The 15320-nt window shown below is 32.4% G+C and overlaps 1 long non-coding RNA gene and 1 pseudogene across 2 annotated transcripts; one reads left to right on the forward strand and one right to left on the reverse strand.

The window, feature by feature from the left end:
* The first annotated feature begins 9664 nt into the window (after positions 1–9664).
* Positions 9665–10600, forward strand: LOC110007669 (uncharacterized). Its single transcript, XR_002281725.2, has 2 exons — positions 9665–9877; positions 10177–10600. It is a non-coding gene; the product is annotated as an uncharacterized LOC110007669 (long non-coding RNA).
* On the reverse strand, positions 9976–13240 carry LOC110007668 (proline transporter 1-like; annotated as a pseudogene). The gene is made up of 8 exons (XR_016058613.1): positions 13025–13240; positions 12070–12294; positions 11517–11611; positions 11189–11375; positions 10962–11086; positions 10641–10854; positions 10310–10540; positions 9976–10189 (listed from the first exon to the last, which is right to left on the reverse strand). The product of XR_016058613.1 is annotated as a proline transporter 1-like (transcript).
* Between the last annotated feature and the right edge of the window lie 2080 nt (positions 13241–15320).

A 15320-nucleotide genomic window follows, 5' to 3' on the forward strand; every position in this document is an offset into this window, starting at 1 on the left:
AGTTGACTTGGTCTATAGGATTTGGAATATAGGCTTAAGGTACCCATGTGCAATTTAACGATAGATCCCAGCAATTTTTTCGTAAATATTTGTTTTTATTTTATATTTTTTTGCTATTACTTTTGCATTGGGAAATATAATGGGAAAGAGTTTATATAAGGATGCAACCTTATAATGTAGAACTACGGATACACCTCAAATATCCGTTGGAAAAGGTAGTCTTAAATTTGAAAGACCTTTGATTGATCATCTCGACATAGAGGTGTATGACCATGAAAAATAAAAAGATTTAAAGTCTCAGAAATAGTGCATTTTATAACATATTATCTACACTGTCTATTTTCAAGATTTTCATATGTTTATAGATCTATTTGATTTTAACCATTTTTAAAATTTAAAATTTTATAATTAAATATAAAAATAGATTTTGAGATAATCTCAAAAACATTTTACATCAAAATTATATATCATGATAAAATTTGAAGGTGCACCTTACCTCTACAGCTAGAGATGCATCCCTATGCAAACTGCTCCCAGTATAATGTCGAGTTGGTAGGTCAGGGACATGGTTGAGGAGTAGGCCTACCTATTACTAATAAACCATTACAAGGAAACCTCATTTCTAGAGAACCAACGCTTTACAATACTTTCACGATTCTCTCACTTAGATCGAGTATGAGATTATAGCTTGATAAGAACCATTTGACATCAATATAAGATTATAGCTTTTGATTAAAATTCAAGAATCACCAAAGCCAAATCAAGTATGGCAAAAGTCGGTCAACCAGAAATGATAATAAAAAAACTGCATATTTGACATATTCTAGATAATTGTTTTCGAGATAAAGGACTGATCATAGATCTTCCGGCCAAATTATTCATATTTTTCGATATCAATTCCTGATCAAAGAAAAAATATAGAAGAAGAATTTCCTTTTCTTTCTTGATCAGTTCTTCGATGTTTATCTAACATGCGTTGAAAGGGGGCATATTTTCATCCAATAAAATGACTTTTTTACTAAAAAAAGGGGTGGCGGCAAGAATAAACTGTACTCGACTTAATGATGTCATTTGAACCGTCTTCCGGGGTAGTGCATGCATTGGATCAAGGGGCATATATTATTTTCCCTTTTTAAAATACAGGAGTGGAAGGATTTTATTCAAAAGTATCCTTAAAATAATCAGTTTTCCCTCAAATTGTGAAAATAATTTTAATGGTGCCCCAATCAATGGTTAAAGCTAATAACCAAAATTCATTCTAAAGACATTGCCTCTATTTTGAGGCGCCCTTTACAAATGGTTAAAGCTAATAACCAAAATTCGCACTAAAGACATTGCCTCTATTTTGAGGCGCCCTTTACAAAAATGAGACTGTCAAATAATGAAAGGTCATGTCTTGCCTTTACAAAAATGAGACTGTCAAATAATGAAAGGTCATGTCTTTTATTTGGATTGCAACGCTGAAAAATCATTTTTCATTTTTTTTGGGTAAGTCAGTGGGGGAGAAAGCCCCTACCCGATTTTTCATTAATAGAAAAGGAATAACACATTATTACACAATTTTATAATAAGGTAGTTGCGCCAAATCATGTAATAAAAGAAGAGAGAAAGTCAGGCAGACAACATGAGCAATAGACCGATCCTCTCTTAGCGAGGGCATCAACTACCATATTTGTCTGATCGAAAACATGAGCAATAGACCACTTGTGAGGCAGAACCTTGCACGACAATTGTCAGCTATCGTCTGTAATCTCCAAGGGGCACGATGTTGATTTTTAATGGCATCTACTGGTAGAGATGAGTCACTCTCTATCTGTATTGAGAAGCAAACCGATTCTATCTTAAAAGAATGCTTTCTTCTAGAGCTTGTAATTCTGTAAAATTATTGGAAGCAAAACCAAAATGTTTAGTAAATGCCACCATAAATCCACCATTGCAGTTTCTTATGACCCCACCACTACTTGCCAAACCAGGGTTGTGCAAGGCCGCACCATCAATATTCAACTTATAACAACGAGCTTTCGGAAGTGACCATATAACTAGGACATGCATTTTGGCTTCAACTGGCACCACTTAATCTATATATGGCCAATAATCACCTTTTCTAATAGATGAAAGGCACATTCTTTAACTTCTGCAATGGGATTTACATGTGAAGTAATCCGAATGATAACCTGCTCTCTTCTTGATGCGTTAGTTCAAAAGATTCTTCTGCTTCTCTCCTTCTACAGAAAGCAGATTGTCATGAAGAAGATAGCCGTCTAAATGATAAAAAACCCCTTTGATTTGAATATGAAGACTAACCAACTACGAAGAGTATCCTGGCCCGAACTTCCAACCGCAACCGTCAAGCTAAAGACCGCCAAACACCCTGTGAGAAGTGCAATGAAGTAGGAGATGACGTAGGGTTCCTCATTGTTCCTGCAAAAAGGACAGATAGTAGCGATATGAATACCCCATTGCTGAAATATGGATGTAGCCGGTTGTCGATTGTGCCTAGCTAGCCAGGAGAACTACTTGGCCCGTGGATGACATTTGGCTGGCTAACCAAAGAGCACCAAATACAGGTCGAGGTGAAATCACTTATCATTCTTTGAACATGCATCTATACACTTTATATAAGAGCGATGAGTACATTCTCTTAGGGGACGTTTGTTTTTCTGAAAGATATCTTCTGGAAAGTTGAATGTTTTTAAATCTTCTGAAATGTTGAATATTTTATTTTGGAAGGTTTTAATAAGTTTTAGGTATTGTATTTGATAACCTGCTGTAATGTTAAGAAAGTTTTAGTCAATTTATATTTTTCGAATTATTTGTTTTTAATATTTTTATTAGATTTTACTATTTTTTAAAATAGACACTTAAAATTTGAAGTGTTGTGGATTTGTATAAAAAAAATTAAAATTAAAATACGAAATAAAGTCGTGACTATTGGATTGGATCTAGATTCAATCTGGACCGTTGGCTGACACTGTAGCTATCAGCCCGTGGGCTGACATGATCTTTTCCCATATATATATATATATATATATATATATATATATATATATATATATATATATATATATATATATATATATATATATATATATATATATATATATATATATATATATATATATATATATATATATATGGTGCAGTTTCTATAAGGTTAACCTTAAACAATCCAATTAAGGCGCACCTTAAAATTTTATCATAACATGTAATTTTGTTGTATAAAATTCTTTGCATCATCTTAAAATCTATTTTCATGCCAACTTAGAAAATTTTAAATTTCAAAATGGTTAAAATCAAGTAAATCTATAAATAAATGAAAATCTTGAAAATGAACAATCTAGATAATGTGCTGCAAGATGTACTATTTCTGATATTCAAAAACTCTTTTTTGTTTTTTCATATTCATAGATCTCGATGTCAAGATGATTGATTAGAGAGCTTTTTCAACATTGAAACAACATTTCCAATAAATTTTTGAAGTGCATTTGTGATTCTACATTTTAAGGTTGCAACCTTATATAACTTTTCTCATATATATATATATATATATACATATATATATGTATATATATATATATATATATATATATATATATATATATATATATATATATATATATATATATATATATATATATATATATATATATATATATATATATATATATATATATATATATAGATATATATATGTATATATATATATATATATATATATATATATATATATATATATATATATATATATATATAACCTACCTTGTATAGAGCCAAGGCTCTAAACAATCAAATTAGAGCATCCCTTTAAAAAGCGTCGCGAAATGTGGTTTCAATACCAAAAAACCTTATGATAGCCTTAAAATATATTTTTATCTTTATTAATAAAGTTTAAAGCTTCAAAATATATATATATATATATATATATATATATATATATATATATGAAAAATCTAGGATTAGCCCACTAGCTCATATGAACATATGAGCCCAACGGCCCAGAATGAATCTGGGCAGATCTGACGGCCACGGCCTCATTTCGTGTTAAATTTTAATTTTTTTTTACATATTAAAATTATTTGAAATTTTAGGCGTGTGTTCTTCTCATCAAAGCACACCTAATAAAAATATATAAAAAAACTATTCCAATAAAATAAAAAAAATACCCTCGAAATTTTTGGGGTTATTTTTGTCAATTTATTTCATGTAAAATATCTTTTTGATATTTTTCAAAGATTCAAATATTTTTTATGAACACACTCCTAAAATTTCAAGTAATTTGGATTTGTAAAAATAAAAATAAAATTCAAATACTACCAGACATCTGTGATCATTCGATCGGCCCAGATTCAATCTGGACCGTTAGGCTCATATGTTCATATGAGCTAGTGGGTTAATCCCAGCTTTATATATATATATATATATATATATATATATATATATATATATATATATATATATATATATATATATATATATATAAGTTTGTCTAAAATTAACAACCCCTCAAAATATAAAGGTTCAAGTTAAAAGGGGTTATGATTGGTGTATTTATCAAAATAATTATTACTTTTTTTATTAAAAAATTAATTAAATAGGTAACTTTACCATTAAGCAAGGGCAAATTTGAAATTTTCAAAAAAAGTACAATGGCATTTTGGAAGTTAGTGTCGTATAACTTTATTTGTAGAGTGTCCTTGTCCGTTAGTTAAAATTTCAATTTTGCCCTTATTGAGAAGACAAAAGTATCTTTTTGTCTTGTAGTAATATTTACAAATTGCCCCACAAAAGTAATTTTTTTTAAAAAATAGACTACATAATAAATAAATCCACTCTTCACAACTCTCTCTATCTTGAACCTTTATAATTTGAAGGGTTGTGAAGTTTTATATATATATATATATATATATATATATATATATATTACATACAACATATATATTTGAGTAATGATCCAATGCAACGGTTGTATCATAATATAATGCAACGACACTTCTAGAAAACTATGTTTGTGGTATTTGTGTGACCCCAATTTTGCACATACACTTTCTCAATAATCAATCCCAAAAAAAAAAAGCGTTCACTTTGGACCCTAGATATGTTCAAAATGAGTCACCTCAAAAAATAAATCTAGACCATTCATTTTATGAATTTCAATATCTTAGCCTTTATAACTCAAAATCATTTTTTTTCTTTTTTAACATTGTACATCTAATGATAATAAAGCCATTCAAAAAAATTGGAAATGAAAAAATCATTCTAAGGCCTAGATCTAAGCTTCTCACCAAAATGAACGGCCTATGTTAATTGGGCTAAAAAAATACTTTCTAGGTTGTGTTTTCAATTTTTTTTTTTTGTGATTGTTCATTAGAATGAAAAGAATGTATATTTCAAAATTTGGATCAAAGAAATAGCCATAAGATGGTTTTTTAAGGTTGTTGCATCATATTACTATACAACTGTTGCATGAAATCATTGGACTACATATTTAATATAGTATATTTATATATTATAGGAAAAAATTTTATATAACGTTGCAACCTTAAAATGTAGAATTACAGATGCACATCAATAATCCATCGAAAAAAGTTGTTTTGATGTTTAAAAACCTTCTAATTGATCATCTCGATATCAAACTGTATGAATATAAAAATAAACTAAAATTTGAGTCGCATATATAGTGCATCTTGCTACATATTATCTAGACCGTCCATTTTCAAGATTTTCATATGTTTATAGATCTACTTGATTTTAGCTATTTTTGGATTTTGTGGAGTTTAAATTTTTATAATTAGATATGAAAATAGATTCTCAGATAATCCTAAAAGAAATTACATCAAAATTACATGTTATGATAAAATTTAGAGGTGCGCCTTAATTGGATTGTTTAAGATTGCAGCCTTATAGAAACCACACCCTGTAATATAATAATATAAATATTATATAAATATAATATATATTTATATAATATATATTTATATAACATAATAAATATATATTATATATCATATATAATATAATAATATAAAGATTACATACAATATATATTTAATATAATAAATATATATTATATTTATATATTATATAATATAATAATATAAATATTAAATATTATATTATATTAGATTGTATTATATATTATTTATTATATATTTATTATCAATAATCAATCCCCAAAAAAAGAGGTTCAATTTGAACTCTAGTTGTAGTCAAAATGAATCCTCTCCAACAACGAATCTAGACCATTCATGAGATAAAAAATACTTTATGGATTATATTTTCAAAATTTTCTCTTTTGTGATTGTTCAATAAAATAAAAAGAATGTGTATTTTAAAATATGCATTCGTATTTTTAGAGGTAACGTGCACCTTCAAACTTTATCATGGTATATAAAATGTTCTTAGGATTATCTCAAAATCTATTTTTATATCTAATTATAAAATTTTAAATTTAAAAAAGGGAAAACTTTCTATGTTCCCTTACAACATAGAAGTACTATTCTTCCCCTTATCCAACCGTCCATTTTTGAATGGAGGGCTAAGATTGCCCCAATCATAATGTCACGTCTCTATACTATTTTATTTTAAATTTTTTTCTATAAACTATTTTGACACCAAATTTTGGACGTCCATTCCTCTATTAAACTCGTACTAACGAAAAATATAAAAAAAAATTTCCAAGAAAATAAAATGGCCAAAATACCTTTGAAAGTTTTAAGGGTATTTTGGTCATTATTTTTTATCGAAAAATTATTGTTAATATTTTTTATAGGTGCGCTCCAATGAGAAGATGGCACGTACCAAATTTCATATTCAAAAAATTTGTATTAAAAAAAACTAAAAATAAAATACTTTGAAACGTCAGATCTAAGGTCAAACAGTGAGTGGCCCTCTTGATAAAAATGGACGGCTGGATAGTAGGGAGAGGATAGAACTTTTATGTTTTAGGGGGAACATAAAAAGCTTTCCCTTTAAAAAATGGTTAAAATCAAGTAGATCTATAAACATATGAAAATCTTTAAAATGGACGGTGCGGATAATAACTTGTAAAATACCCTATTTCTTAAACTTAAAATCTTTTTATTTTTCATGGTCATACATCTCAATGTTGGGATGATCAATCAAAGGGTTTTCAATATTAAAACTACCTTTTTCGATAGATTTTTGAGGTATATTTGTAGTTCTATATTATAAGGTTGCATCTTGATATAAACTTTTTCTTTTAAACTATGAATCAAACGAATAACCTTTACATAATTTTTGAAGATTATCGTATTATATTATACAATCGTCGCATGAAATCATTGTCCATATCGACCCATGGGCCGATCCAAACTTAACTCCAACGGTTCGACGCGGATTAGAGTGCGAATGATCTGCCCCACCAATTCGGGCAGAAACAGTGTATTGACTTATTACAAGTCCCACCAAGACATTTAAGTTGTTGTCACATTTAATACGATTGCGCTTCTCAAGAACAAGTGGCAATGACCCTAACGAGCATAATTGTGGTAGAACCTCGAAGACCGTGCCACGGCGTCTTTACCCTCCCTATAAATGGATTTTGGATTTTGGATTTCGGATTTCCATTTCTTCTTTTGAGCTTTAGCCGCAGTTGAGTTGGGGTACGTACTACCAAATTAAGAAATTTGTTTGGCCTTTTTTTCTTTTTTTTTCAAAAAGAAATAGAGTGCCATTTATAATTGGAAAAAGTTTTATGAAAAAAATTTATATAGAGTTGTGGCTCTAAACAATCAAATCAGATACCACCTCAAAAATTTCACTAGAAGAGGTTGGTTTGGTGCCCAAATTTCTTCAAATTGATCATCTCAACATGAAAATGCATGGAGATAGTGCATCTTGTAATACATTTTTGTAGGAGTGAGAATTGACTCGATCCGAATTTGAAACCCGGATTTCAGATCCTAGTATAGACCCAAAATTTGGATCTCGGTGCAGGTGGATCCAATTCGGATCCGACCCAGATCCAGATCCAACCTAGTTGTTTTAAGTACTAAATTTTTATTGTATGTATATAATTTTTTTAAAATAGTATATATATAATTGGATCCGGATCCGATCTATACTGGTTGGATATGGCCCCGATCCGACCCGTTCTCACCCCTTACATTCTTGGACCATCAATTTTCAAGATTTTCAAATTCTCAAATATCTATTCGAACTACACTATTTTTTAAGCTTTAAATTTTATAATTAAAGATGAAAATATATTTAAGGCTATCACAAAGATTTCCAGTATTGAAACCACATTTCTCGGCATTATTTGAAGGTGCACTTTACTTTATTAGTTTGGAGCCTCAGCTCTATGCAAACCACATCCTTTATTTATTGACTAGCCGTAGAACATAAAAAAAAAAAATGCCCTATTTCTCTTCTTTCCTCGCTCCATTTTTCACACACGTATAGTATCATTCATTTCCAAAAACACGTCTTAGTGTTTGAACATAAACATGAAGAAGAAAAAAAAAACATGTAAAGTATCAGACCCCTTCTCCCTAAGCCCACATGCTGGTGCGGACAACCTGGTACACGAGGCCCGTGCAGCTTGGTGCTTATGGTAAAAGGTGACCTGTTACGAATGGCAGGTGTGTGAAATGTTGTATAGTGTGGCTAGTGTGAGGAGCAGGCCGACTAGCGCAACATGGTGCATGATGTACAGGTAGCCTAAGGCGTGGGATGCTAGGTACTGTGGCTAGTGCGAGGAGCACGCCGACTAATGCGGCATGATGCATGATGTGGGGCAGCCTTGTGCATGCGATGAAGGTAGCCTGATGCAGGCAGTTTTGTGCATGTGATGCTGCAAGATGGTGCGGCTAGTGCATAGAGCAGGCCTGCTAATGCAGCGTGATGAGTGTGGATTGATCAAGGGATGTTGCAGTGTCTTGATGGCTGAGGGTCGGGTAACCCCGTAGTGCATCAGGCAGCACATATGGCTGAGGGTCGGGTAACCCCTTAGTGCATCAGGCAGTACATATGCCATTTGGGCAAGACAGAGCTATAACACATGATGATCATGTTCTTTAAGCTTACTCCCTTAGTTGAGAGGAGTGTGACACCCTCTAGCGTGAGGGGTCATGGTGTGCAGCACTGGTGCATGGTGCAAGCACAGGCAGATGGTGGCTAAAGACCCTTGGCTGAAGCCTTGGCAGAAGACAAGTAGGTTGGGGGTTTGATGGTAGCTTGACCTGATGGGACATGATCAAGTGGACCATGTGCAAGAGGCGAGCTGTGTATGCTGTGCAGGCTGCATGAGGGGTCGTGGTGAGCAGCACTGGTGCATGGGCTAATGTAACGGCAATTGGCCTTAATGCGTGAGTGGGTGGTGCATGTGGGTGATGAGCCTTGTAACCGTCATCATGCAGGTGCAGGTGGCTAGTCAACCCACAGGGTAGTGTGGTGACTCGGTATGTCACCGACTTTGTCCACTCTGGATTGAGGGAGTGGGGAAGGTGGGCATAACGGCCACCATGAGCTTGGGTGCATGAGCAGTTAATATGTGTAATTAACCCATGTGGTGAGCTGTCAGGTGGCCCATCCAGGGTGCATGATAGGCAGGTGGCCTTCATGGTAGAGGCATGATGGTTATGGCAGTGTGCCACTTGAATTTCGAATGTATTATTGCGGCTATAAGTACCCTTTGCCCGACTCAGAGTGAGAGAACCGTCACTGTATTCACAAACCAATTATATGGTGAAAGATACTGGGCTGAGGCCCTTAGTATCATTTGCTTGTGTGTGCCTTGTGGTGTGGCTTGACTCTAACTCTATTCTCTATTGCGTGGTGTGTGTAGCCTCTGGACTAATGCTTGGTGCCGCACGTGGTGTACTCAAAGGGGCTACCCCGTGACATCAAATATCATGTAAAGTTTCATTCCCATGAAAACGCGTAAAGTATCATTCTTTTCCGTAAAAAGAAAACTCTGGAGTTTTCGTTTAATCTATCCATGGAGTGATCGTACAAGACAACTATGCAATAGGTGGTGCATATGCATAAATCTCAATTTGAACAATTGCTTTCTGTTTTAATTATTTGCAAATATACTGTAAACCTTTGCATTCTCCACTATTAACTGAACAGCCGCTACAGTTGTTAGTATGGTTATAATAGAGAAGCCTACTATATTGATCCAGTGCCATGCTTTCACCACATTATTTGCAGTATTTCCTCAAACCTGCAATCAAATACATGTCAAAGCTTTTTAATGGAGTAAAATGTATGACTTCAGCTTAAAAGACCATCATCTCTGTGTCAGTGATTGATAAGGAGAGGTTAGCAATGGTGGGTTTCGTACCTTCAAGAAGATCATGCTTAGGAAGACAAACGTGAGGGGGAAGAGCGACAGAGAACCCATGAAGTTCACAAAATCTCCCAAGAAAGGAATCAGGGCAGCCACAAATGTGTTCAGAGTGAACAAGCCGGCACGCAATAAGAAGAGGATCTTGATGTTATCTCTTGAATGCATACTTCGACCTAAGTGTAAGAATCTTGTATCAAGAGCCTCATGTACTGGTGTACAAAACATCTGATAAAAATTCGTTGGAAAGCAGTGTTAAAATGACCATTGAAGCTAATAGATTAAGTACAAGTGTGTGTGCGTTTGAGAGAGAGAGCGAGAGACTCACATGTTGTGATATGATTGTTTGCAAGAAGACAGTAGTATTCCCAATTACAACAGCCCACTTGGGTCCACTGAAATTGTTGGGGAGATACTCAGAGACTTTAGAACCATATGCCCAATATCCTATAATGGTCACAGCATAGTATATTGACAGACCTAAAGTGTATTGCATATAATGCCTTTCTCATGTTTTTCACAACAGGCTTTCGCAGTGTAGACTACATAATAAACCAATAACGAAATCGATTTGATTAGTAATTGGAGAAAGGCAATTGCTGATGAAACTACTGAATCCCCTGTCTTTTTGGTAGTGAAGAAACTAAACCTGAATTTCAGGAAGCATGCCCGATGTGTTAGTAGAAAGAATCGCTGAAAATGCATTGAATGCATTGAAAGCTTTCTCTATACTTGACCCCTGGACGTCATATCTCTTACTCACACTAGATTTCCCTGTAAAGGGTTATCTTCATGAGTGAGCACTAATCTTCTTGTACTTTGCTATGGATATTAATGCACAATATATTATTTGGTTCTCTATCAAGGATATGTTACCATCATTTATGGAGATTGCCATTACAATCACTACATATGTAAGAGTGAGGATGCTTGAGACTCCAAACCAGTGCCTCATGGCTGACATATTTGGAATCATGAAAGCAGATAAAAAATAGATAGCCCCAGTTATGATGATGTAGATTTGAAGTCTCAGAGTGGAGAGACTAAACTCAGCATGGATCGCCTGTTCAATTCTCAAAAGTAAAAACTATTAGCTATTGCAAGATTAATATCTGAAATTTATTAATGAAATTTGCCCAATTTAAAAAATGGATACTTACAAGTTTACCTTTTAGATACTTATTCTAAAAAAAACCAAGTTTACCTTTAAAGATCTTCCTGCTAGTAGGATAAAACCCATGTTTCCAAGGAGAAAAGTTAGAAATTGCAGAGCCCAGGTGATCTGATACATTCTTGTTCCTGTAAAGAATGAATCATAAAAGATAATTGCACATGAGAAGTTTAATCATGTCATTTGGAAGTCAGTAATGTATTTTAAGGAAAATATGTTGGTAAATTCATTGAAATTCATTATTGAAAAAATATCACCTTAGATCCTATTATTAGATTTCATTTCTCCATAGATCCCAAGTTTTAAAATGTATTTTTTGCCATAGAAATTCTACTTATTATATCTTTTAACCTCTTTGGATAAAAATGGGTAAGATGTATTTTTTGCTATAGAAATTCTACTTATTATATCTTTTAACCTCTTTGGATAAAAATGGGTAAGATGGGTCTAGAAGGTTAGAAGATATAATAGATAGAGCCTTTATGCTAAAAACCTTAGGTCAAATGAAACTTATAAATAGAGTTACACGTATATTTTCCCTTCATTTTTTAATCAGTGAAAAATGGTCTAGACATACCAAATAGACCAAATAAGTAGCCCATCATATCCCTGTATCTTATGAACCTCTGTCCATCGATTACCTGAAACCCAGCCAAGAGCCAATTTGCATACAGAGCCAAGAATCCTATAACGAACATGGCGATAAGCCCCCATGTCCATCCCAAAGGCTTTAGAATAAGATTAGAAAAGCTCAATATGTAACAACAGTTGAAGCTTGTAACAAGCAGCAGCCCTACTTGTATCCATGTATCTGTCAATAAATATAGATTGGTGAACCTTTAGTATTTGAAAGGCCTAATCTTGTGCTTAGATGACATTCGGGTTCAAGCAAAAAGCTATGATGGCTTTTTAACTCAGCCAGGTGAATTGGGTCATATGTCATATATCCCCAAAACAAAGCAAGTAAAAATAACTAAGATTGCTTTCCCAAAAAAAAACGAAAAGGAAAAACTAAAATATTCCAAGAAATGATATACTATTTCTGCAAATATTTTCCACTCTGCATCTTTTTAAACTACAAAATCCATGAGTCAAGAGGATTTTACTAAAATCATTCTCTTGACTCATGGATTTTGTAGTTTTTGGACAAGTGCAAACTCAGATCTAGCAAGTGTCCGAACAAACAAGGCCCAGTTGAAATCTCCAATGAAACTTTTATCTGATAACTGATAGAGCTTGGGAGTATTTATCATAAGGGAGAAAATCACAGTCCATAGCTATTCTGGCAAACAAGATTTAGGAGTTCAATTGTTAACAGTAGTTACTTCAGGGCACAAAAACTGAAAGGAGGCCCAAGACCATTACAAGAAACCAAAAAAAGAAAGAAGACCAGCAGATTTCTAGATAGGAAGCTCTCATTTCAAGCTGGTTTACCACTACACTGATGATAACAGCCAAAAACAAAATGAAAACAGGAAGCTTGAAGAAAAAAGAGTGAAACAGAACAAATAACATGATCAATTGTATGAGCAGTGCTTAACCCTGGTTCAATACTAAGTGCCTTTGGACTTCTCTCTTCTGCAGCTCTTCCATCCCCTACTTCTCCAACAACTGAAACTAGAGAAAGAGAAGGGGGGGCAACAGAGAAAGAGAGATAAATAATGCACCAGGTAGTGGGGAGATTTATAAGTGGGTAATGGGGACAGTGGAATGAGGATCACTGGAGAGAGAGAAACTCTGAAATCAATCTTACGACTAATTGGTGGTTTGTTACCGGTGAATTTGTCCTCTAAGGATCTGCAACGTGGAGGGGTGGTTCTATTTTCATATGAGATTTTTGTAAGGCCTAGGCTTTAAGAAAACAAAATAAAGCCTTACCTCAAATTCTCCGGAAAGCACATTTACAAAAGAAATCTCAATGATAGCTCTAAAATCAATTTTTAACACCAACAATAAAATTTGAAACTAAAAAACTTGATAGATCTTGTGGATATATGGACATTTATTTTTCAAATGAAATTGACAGTTTAGATAATTTGTTTCAATATAACTATTTCGGTCTATATAATCTGTTTCAATATAACTATTTTTAGAGCTCGAAACGTGAATTTTTTTTCACAACCATAATGTTCAAATCAAGTTGATCGATGTAAAGATTTTCTGATCGCTTAAATTGTGTTTTTCGATGAGTTATGAGGTGAGGCTTTATTTACCTTGATAGACCGTTTTCCTATTCTAAATGCCGAAATTTTATCCAAATTTTTAGCCCCAAAAGTTCCCCATGATAGATTTCACCCGAAATTTGTGGGATATTTCAGAAGATGGGGAACGGTGCAATGCGCCAGGAAAATCTTCTCCGTCCATCTACCTTGCAATGGGCTAGATCTCCACCGTTAAATTGGGTAATGCTATGGTTTAACCAGGGTTATTTTCACCGAAGTCTTACATGGAAAGGTTTTATTGTTTGTGGGGTTAGTTTGGTCTTTCACCAAAAATCAGGGTTTTATTTTTCATTCGACGAGTGTTTGGAAAGTCGGTTTCGGCCCATTCTTGGCCTTTAAATGGCCATGCTACGTCACGTGACCGACCGTGAGGTCTGGCTCGTCTGTACCATATTAATATTAAAAAGTTTCTAAGGAAAAATGTCCTTTAATCCCCTCTTTGAAATTTCTTGTCGGGGTTAACCAAAATCATTTGTACCTCTTCAAGTTTTAAATTTTTGGGTCATTAGCTCTTTAATTATGTTTTTTTTTTTGTTTTTTTTTACAAATTTGATCTCTTTGATTTACAAAATGCCAAACCCATTAGTCATCTCCATTTTTTTTTGTGACTTGATATACAAATGTTATTGATAATAATAATTTATAATTATTATAATTAATTAATAATTATAATAATAACAATAACAACAATTATATACTAATTGTTAAATATTTCATCTTTCATAGGTATTTTGATAAAGTTTTTATTAAATGAATAAATAAATAATAACCGTTAACAATAGTAACAAATATCTTGATTAATTATTTTTCAAGTCCAAACGACATCAATATAATTGTAAAATAGGTCATAATGTTAAAGAATTTTTTTTTTTTTTTTCATGTCTAAATTTATAGTGTGAGATCCACAGAGGTGAGATTGGTTTTAGGCAATGGCAAAGAAAGGAAAGGGAACATTTTGAAAAATAAAAAGATCAAATTTGTAAAAAAAAACAAAAAAAAACACAATTAGGGGGCTAACAATACCAACATTTTAAATTTGGTGGGATACAAGAGATTTTGGTGAACCCAAAGGGATAATAAAGATGAAAGTTTCAGGGAAGGGTAAAGGTCATTTTCCCAAGAAATTAGGAGTGGTTCATTATGTATTTTCATTAGTTTGTAAAAATAGGTGAATACTAAGACATTTTCTTGTATACATGTCAATATATTTATTAATGATAATATAATATTATAATATTGCATCAAAATAATTTAAAATATTAGAAAATACTTCCATATTATAAGATTAACAAAACAATTTTCTATATAAAGTGAAATTAGTGTTACATCAAAGTATCAAACGTTTATTAATTCGCTTTACTCATCCAAAATTATCACAATCAAACTAAGTATAATATTATATACTGAAAGTAAATTTATATTTTTATATTTTATAGTTATTTTACTATACAAATAATAACAAATCTAAAATGTCTTATAATACAATCAATTTTTAAAAAATCTTATTTACGGCTACAAGAAAAAATAATATATTATATAATTTATAATAAAAATAAATTAATCAATAAAATACAACATTTGGTTATCAATGTATAACTATTAATTATAATATTAT

The sequence above is a fragment of the Amborella trichopoda genome, chromosome 6 (genome assembly GCF_054954075.1).
Source record: "Amborella trichopoda isolate Santa Cruz 75 chromosome 6, AtrichopodaSantaCruz75HAP2 v2.0, whole genome shotgun sequence".
In the NCBI taxonomy this organism is placed as follows: Eukaryota; Viridiplantae; Streptophyta; class Magnoliopsida; order Amborellales; family Amborellaceae; genus Amborella; species Amborella trichopoda.